Source organism: Passer montanus, unplaced genomic scaffold, assembly GCF_014805655.1.
Source record: "Passer montanus isolate IOZ18808 unplaced genomic scaffold, ASM1480565v1 scaffold66, whole genome shotgun sequence".
Lineage (NCBI taxonomy): Eukaryota > Metazoa > Chordata > Aves > Passeriformes > Passeridae > Passer > Passer montanus.
Window position 1 is genome coordinate 4,043,764 of NW_024371704.1, and position 8,327 is coordinate 4,052,090.

An 8,327-nucleotide genomic window follows, 5' to 3' on the forward strand; every position below is an offset into this window, starting at 1 on the left:
TTCAGCTGCTGTGTGATTAGGCTACATGTGGAAAGCAATAGGTGGATGAATTGAGAAGAATTTCTAAATTCAGGACTGACTCACTGATTAAGTCATCTCTTCCCTCTTGCAAATACCCCCAAAGCAAAAAAAAAAAAAAAAAGAGTCTTTAGCAAAAATATAAACCCACAAGGAATTTTCGATCTCAGCTCCATACAAAGCACACACTCAAGAACTCCTCTGTGTTTATTCAGCTCTTCTAAAGAAGGGCTGAGGGCACAATGTGAATTTCAGGGGTCACATGGAGAATGAAGTGTAGCTGAAACACCTGAAATCAGAATTGTTTATTACCTCAGAGGAAACTGATAGAGACAAGCAGCCCAGAAGAAGACAACTTTGTTTTACCTGTGCAAATTTACTGCATACAGCAAGCTAGGTTGGAGAAGAAGTGAAGGAAATGGAGTGCTCTAAGGAAAGGGCTGTGTTCTCACTAGGCTGTCATTAACCTCTGTGATTTTTCACACAGCCATGGAAATCCCACCTCTCCAGGCTGCTGCAGAGAGGACTGACAATGGTCTCAACCAGAAGTGATGCTGAATATCTGCATAATAAGGGGTGGGACTGGGAAAACAGAAGGCAGGTGGGACTCAGTGTCAGAAAACATTGGGTGCTCCTCCAGGAGCAAAGCACAGAGTCAGGCTGCAGGACCAAGGGAAAGATGAAACTTGTTTCCATAAAAGACAAGCTCATGGCACATGAATGAATGTCAGTCACATGGAACACGGTTTGGCATCTATAAATCTGGGAAAACATGAATCTTGTCTTGTTCATCCTGTGTAGCTTGGAGAGTTTTGTAGCATAACATGAAAAATAGCCAAAAAAGGGTGTGTTTTCACCTCTCTATCTTCTTTTCTGGCTCAAAGGCAGCAGCATGTGCTGTGAGCTCCTGGGGCAAGGGCAGGAGCACCAGAGTAGAGCTGTGACACCAACAGGGGCTGTGGGACATCTTGAACTCTCCAGACAAGATGAGTTATCTGCACTTCAGCCACATGGCTTTGTGTGTGTGAAGGCCACGGCTGATAAGTGCACAGAGCTGGAGAAAGAGCATGTGCAGTGTTAGATTTGGCAGCCTTTAATCCTGATGACCCTTTGTTCTCCTGAATTTTGCCATGAGATAGACTCTGCATGTCTCTATTAGTGGCAGCTGCATCTTCCAGGGGCTTAGGAGGACACAGAAAGGACTTGACAACCAACCAATCTCCAGCAGAGAGCTCAGACATATCTTTCTTAAATATGCTCTTCTAGAGGGTCAGTCACAGGCAATACCCAGTCTCTAAAGCTCCCCTGAAATAAGAATGGAACAAAATATTATCAAACATCTCTGTTCCATCCAGATTCTACTTTTTTTTTTAAGAGTGAGGTGAATAAATAGTTCAAAACAGTCTGGACAGGTCAATTCCTTTTTTAGATGATGTCTAACTCCATGAGCTCTGGCAAGAGCAGACCTTCACCAGTTTTGAGTAGCAAGGATGACAAGAACTCATTGAGATTTAATCTTAAACCAAGATGGTGAGAGAACTGTAAAACAGGCTTTTCAAAATCAGTCTGTGTGGATCACTTCAAAGAAAGAGTTAAGCCAAAAGAACTTGATCTGCATCAGTTGTTTCATGAGCTATCTGCTCTCTCCAGCAAACTGTGCATTATTCTGGGGGAAACTGGATCCTTGTTATTCAAAGAGCATTGTACTAATGTTTGAACTCCAAGGAAACGTCAGGACAGGGTTTGCTTATGAAGTGACAGGGAGTTCAAGAGTCCCTTACTTTTACTAACGATGTTCAGAAGGAAGTCAGGAGGATTTCAGCCTTCTTGCAGCACCAGACACCAGGAGAAGCTACAGAACAGAGAGACCCAGAGAGTAAAAGATAATAGAAAATAAAGCAACCTTTGCCATCTGAAATTAAAAAAAACAACTTCATAAATATATTTTTCTTCACAAACTGGGAATAAGACAGGGGTCAACAGAGAGTCAGCCAGTTGCCCAAAGAGATAAGGGATAGAGCTGCTTTCTTCCCTGACTCTTGTTTCCTGTCTGTTCTGTGGAACTTTCCCTTCATCCTCTTTGTTGTATGATTAATATAAAGCTGCATGTTTCTTGCAGTAACTAAGTAGATTAGTTTCTTGTGAACAGAACAGCTGCTTTAAAAAGGCCCTGTATCACTCCTGAAAACAGGAGTTAGGCACCTAAGTAACTTCCTAATCTCTGCTGAAAATTTCACCCTTAGCATACCACACTCTTCTCTTCCCCATCTGCAGCCTGGAGATAAGAGCTGCTGAATGTGGCTGCTGCTGTCATCTTGGGAATGAGAGAGGTAAAGGGAAAAAAACACCCTCAGCAGCAGTGAGCACTCAAGCTGCTATAATGGCAGGGCTGCACTGATAGCATCCTCCTTCTACACTGTGGAGAAATGTTACTGCTCATCTTATCAACTCAAGTACACTCATTCTCAGCAGTGCACAGTTTGACCTCCCGTGGCTTGTTTGAACCTTATGAAAACCTATATATCAAATCATACAAATTAACTGGAGCACATTCCTGCTCCTATCAGGCTTCCTGTACGCCAATGAAAATGAGAATTTACTTAAATGGAAAAATAGGCAACCCTGTATTCTACAGGACCTGTTATAAGACAGTCTAAGAAAGAGTTGAGGTCCAAGTTCAGTTCCCTGCTAAGCAGAGCTGATGTTGAGTGCTGCTTTTACCTTTCAAACTGCCTCTATCTGTGCAAAGGAAAACAAAAGCAGCAGGCTAAAGTGTTCCGCTGAACCTGAAATTGAGTTTCTTCCATGTGCTGAATGAAACCCTGAGTCCACTTAATTTGGACTTTAACTACTGTCAACTTTAAATTATTTTAAACTACTGTAAGTGTCTAATAACATTTAGAATTTCTGAGCATTTTCGAATCAGTTGTGGTTATCTCAAATGATGCTGAAAGATTTCTTTTGTTTGCTGCTAGTGAAAACTCAACCTCAGAGGCTTGGATGTCTCAATACCTGAATTGTGAGTTGAGCCTTGTGCTCTTGTGTTGATGCACAAACAAAGTATTTCATTGTGAAATCTGAAAATACACTTGGCTTTATAAATTCCTCGTGCTCTTGTGTTGATGCACAAAGTATTTCATTGTGAAATCTGAAAATACACTTGGCTTTATAAATTCCAAATTGTATTCCTTCATCTGTTTTTGTTAAAACCAAAATAACTTAAAGTGCCACTTCCTTTTGAAGTAAATTTTTAATGGGCTATATGCAGCAAGAAAACTAACAGTGCCATGATGTTTCATGTCTAACACAGGACCTACTGGATGAGAACCACCACTGGAATGGGAGAATTTGGCACCTGTTCCTTGCTCTCAATTTCACACCACCTCAGGTAAAAGTTGTGTCCCTAGGTCCTCTAGTTGTAAAAAAGAATTTCTGCATCTGTGCTGTACCAATGAGGGAAAGCAGATTTTTTGGATATCTATCTGAAATATAAGTATATGCATGACCACCCATGGCATCCCCTCAGATTTTCCCCTTTACCTTGCTTTGGAGAAGGCAACTCTGTTGCCTACACAGCACTTTCTTTATGAGTTTTTACAACTCCCATGAGTGCGACGCCTTAGGTTTCAGCTTTTCTATTTTCCACATTCTGTACTGCTTTAGTGAGCCTTCTCAAGGCATCTAGGACACCAGCTGCAGCAAGCATCAAGGAGGAGGATACATCCTAAAGTGCTTGCATATTGGTCAGCCAGGCATCTAGGACACCAGCTGCATCAAGCACCAAGCTGAGGATGCATCCTAAAGTGCTTGCATATTGGTCAGCCCCACCACTCATGACAACACCAAGTGCTGTGGTGAGGACACGAAGCTCAAGCCCTGCAGGGAAGCAGTGCTGCCCCATCCTAACCAATCCAAGCCAGAGGCAGCAAGGCTCTCAGCAGCTGGAGGGCACTCCAGTCTGAAAAACAGCACAGGCAAAGGGATAATGCTGGGCTGATGAGCAGTTCTTAAGGAGCAGAGCAAGCAGAAATGCAGGAAGCCACTCCACTTGAAGCTGCAGGAGCAGAGCAGCAGTCACAGGAATGGGGGTTTGTTCGTTCCCTGTTTCTAAGCAATGATACAGAGACAGTAGCTTAGATCTGATCTTTTAAGCTCAAACTTTGAAGCTGAGCAAACCACAAGTATCCAGAGTTAGACCTGAGGAGTTCTGGACTTTTAGAACTTGACTGTATGAACACCAGTGATACAAATCACACGCCTATCTGGGTGAGTGTACACTTACTACCTTCATTTGCCCATGGCTTAACAATTCTGCTCCCTGAAATTCAGCAATGAATCAGAATTTATGCCCCAGTTCCATTCCCTGGAGACAACCATTCCAAGTACACACATGCTGGGTTTGGCTGAGAAAAAGTTCCTTTTGTTCACAGCAAGACAGTATGGGGCTGTGGCTCGGCTTTGTACTGGGAATGATTAACAAAATCAAACCTATCCCAGCCCAAACCAGCCCACTGTAGTTAAATGACATAAACATGGATACAGGGCACATTCAGATATATAGAATAAAACCTACCTGGGAATGAGAGGAAGCACCGTTGTTCAGACAGGGCATTCCCATCTTCTACTGTCGAAGAAGACAAATGGTTATTTAATCAGTGCAAGGCCAAATTCCATCTGTGAAGCCTCCCTGTATCCTTGTGGCAGTGAAGTTAGAACAGCTGGCAAATTAGGGAAAAAAAAGCCATTACAAGAGGCATTCTGAAAGTTTGGGAAACTCTGAACAGTATTAAAGACTAAATATTAATTATAACAAGTATCATTCAAACAACTTATAGGACTCTGCGGTACTAATGAATTCTGTTAAGAGCAATAATCAGGTTACAAATTAAACTACTGGATTATATATTAAGCAAGCTTGAGTTTGTTGAAGCTTTCTGTGTAATGAGGTTATTTTTGCCTCTTGATAAAATAAATCTAATTTTACATGTTTATTGTGACATCTTATTAAGCTGCTTTATAGGAAGAACATTAGAGACACATTTTGGAACTCCTCAATGTCCAAACTAATTTTAAAAAGAACATGAAGTGCTCCTTTTGAACATTATTATTTTTAAACCATTTGTTAGCAAAAAATATATGTAAAAAATAAAAAGGGGAATACTTCATCTACAGTAAATTTATACATTTTCATATTCATGTTAATCCTTAAAGCCTGAATTGTTTATTAATATACATGTATTCTGAAGTCCTTAAGTATTTTGTATTAGCAAGTCACAAAAAAAAATCACAGATTTTTTTCCTTTTGCTTGTATGTCTGGCAGTGCTACTCAGAGAGGCTGTTTAAATCAAAGTGTCCCAAAATAGTTTAAGTGAAATGAAAACTGTAAGTGAAAATAAGGACTCTGAAGAGTGGGATTAGATGGTTTAGAAGAAGGAAGGGGAAAGGAAAAGTAACTTTCTGTGTAAACACCAGTTGGGGACAATCCATGTGCTGCTGTTGAACAAAAGAAATTATGTGGAAAAGTATAAAGATGTAGAGTTTTAAGACAATAATAAAGATACAGAATGTGACATGTTAAACTTGCATTACTTGAAGTAAAAACAAAGCAAAAATGGGGAAAAAAGACCAACGAACAAAACACCACCCCCCCAAAAAAAACCAAACCCAAACATTTCCACCCCACCAAAACCTCAAGTTCTATCCTCCAATTAAAAATGGTAAAAACCTAATCTCAGTGTACAATTAGCGCAGAAAGAAGTTCCATTCTAAATGTGGTTTTCTCCATTTCCCAAACCCAAACATTTCCCCCCCACCAAAACATCAAGTTCTATCCTCCAATTAAAAATGGTAAAAACCTAATCTCAGTGTACAATTAGCGCAGAAAGAAGTTCCATTCTAAATGTGGTTTTCTCCATTTCCATTGATCAGGTATCATTGATCCCATCAGGTTTCTATTGATTCCAGGTATCATATGAAATACATAATTTCTTTTCCAGCTTCAAGATGAAACAACCCAATTTGCCTTGTATCAAATAACTCACAGAATTTTTGCCCTCACCATCCACTTATGATTCTTCACGATTTGTCTCACAGATGACACAAACCTCTATATCTGCATGAGGACCTATAAAAAGTTCCTTGTTAAGTAAACACCATGAAATGGTCAATAAACCACTCTATTTGTCTTGTATCAAATAACTCACTGAATTTTTGCCCTCACTATCCAATTCTTCACAATTTGTCTCACAGATGACACAAACCTCTATATCTGCATGAGGACCTATAAAAAGTTCCTTGTTAAGTAAACACCATGAAATGGTCAATCTGTTTGATTGACTCACAATAAGTGATATGTTTTTGCAATGTAGGCAGTGATTAGTCACTTGAAGTGTTAGGAGTTTTTTCAGTGTTCATCCCTTAGGAAAAAAAATAAAAAAGTACCCATTTGCAATTTTCCAATTTTCCACAAAGAATCTTGCTTTTTGCATAAAACAGTTTCCAGCAATTGTCATGTCTGGAGCTGCAGCTTTCCATTTTTACCTTTCATTAACTGAAGCTTTAGAGAAAGTAAAGCATTATTTTATTTTTTTTTTCCAGTTTAAAATTTATGGATATGAAATGCCGGGTTTACTGCTCAGAAAATGAACACATTAAAATACAGATAGTGGCATGTGCATAAAACCACATAATTCTGCACAAGCCCTGATATTCTTTTGTCAAAGGAGTTTCAGAACCTACCTAAAAGCAAAAAGTCTAAATGAAATATGACCAAAAGTTTAAGTTGTGAAAAATTATACGTCCTCTACTACACATACAATTACATGTGCAACTTCACGTTGTTTGAGCATCCAAACCAGAAAAAAAAAATCCTGAATATGTTTTCCAGTGGCAGAACCTCTGTACTGATGTGCAGAACTCAAGCCTTGGGTTGATTTCCTTTGTTCCCACTGGCTGTAACAGCAGGCAAATTTTCTTGTAACCCCCATGGAATGTCACCTGATATATAAAATCAAACGCTACTCAAAGTTTGCAGTGGCAAGACTTAATAGTAAAGTATTAATGATAATTGTAACTGTGCAAATCCCAAAAGATTGGGTGCAGCTTTTTTATTACTGATTTTCCCATGTACTTTTAAAATATATTTAAACAACTGTAAGACCATCTCAGCATATATTAAATCAAATACTACTCAAAACAAAGTTTGCAGTGGCAAGACTTGATAGTAAAGCATTAATGATAATTGTAACCATGCAAACACCAAAAGATTGGTGTATATTTAAACAACTGTAAGACCATCTCAGAAAAATAGCCTGTGGATCAGAAGGCTCCCCGAGCTACTGCTGCTGCTGCCAGTGACCTGTGGAGCAGCCAGGCACAGCAGCCCTGGCTGCCAGCTCCCTTTCACTGCAGGAGAGGCAGCTCAGTGCTCAGAGGTGTGGGAAGCACGGCCAAACCTGCCATGTTCAGAGCTGGAATGCATCGAGATGTGCTTGGAGCTAATTCTTCCATAGCTCCGGGTCATTTCCTTCTCATTTCCATCCTACCCACCTCCTTTAAAGTGCAGTTGAGCAGCTCTGCTGCACACCATGACCATATGGAAGCATCACTCTACCCCCCACTTTTTCCAGCCTTCCTGGTAGAGCGAGGAAATTGCTCAATATTTGTATTTCAGCTCAGATTCATTAAAACAGAGTGATCGTGGACAGCTGCTGGAAACAAAGGTTGATGCTTCCTCGTTGACATTTGTCCTGGCAAACTCTGCACCAAAGATAAACCACAGATCAGTACTCCTTGATTCCCTTCCCCTTCCTGAGGAGGAGTCACCCAGTGTGGCATTCACATTCTCTGAACAGAAAGACACACAATTCTCTCTCTCAGGTTTTTCCTGGAGAAGCACAGAGATCGAAACAATTCTTATCTCATTTGCTGCTCCTGTGTTTTGGAACATGTGGAATGTGTTGGAAGACTATTTACCTGAAGGAATTTGCTTGACTGGATTCTGGTGTGAGTGTTTTGTTTTCTTGGCCAATCTCTGCAAGCTGTGTCCTGGAGGTTGGTCAGGACAGTCATGAGATTTTTTTCAGTTGAGTTCTTGTTCAGTTTCAGTTTGGATGTAGTATAATATATATAACAAAGTAATTAATTAGCCTTCTGATATCATGGAGTCCTCCTCATCATTCTGCCTGCCAGTTGGGCGAAATATCACTGATAACCCAGCACTCACGAATTTGCCAAGGTGGATTCTTTATCCTGGAAGTCTATTATGAGCAATTTTTTTTTTTTTTTTTGTGTTTACAATGCCTTTTAA

The 8,327-nt window shown here is 40.1% G+C and overlaps 1 long non-coding RNA gene across 1 annotated transcript; it reads right to left on the reverse strand.

Moving 5' to 3' along the window:
• Positions 1-234: 234 nt before the first annotated feature.
• Positions 235-7,893, reverse strand: LOC120511540. Its single transcript, XR_005629752.1, has 4 exons — positions 7,568-7,893; positions 4,592-4,736; positions 1,800-1,870; positions 235-1,323 (listed from the first exon to the last, which is right to left on the reverse strand). It is a non-coding gene; the product is annotated as an uncharacterized LOC120511540 (long non-coding RNA).
• Between the last annotated feature and the right edge of the window lie 434 nt (positions 7,894-8,327).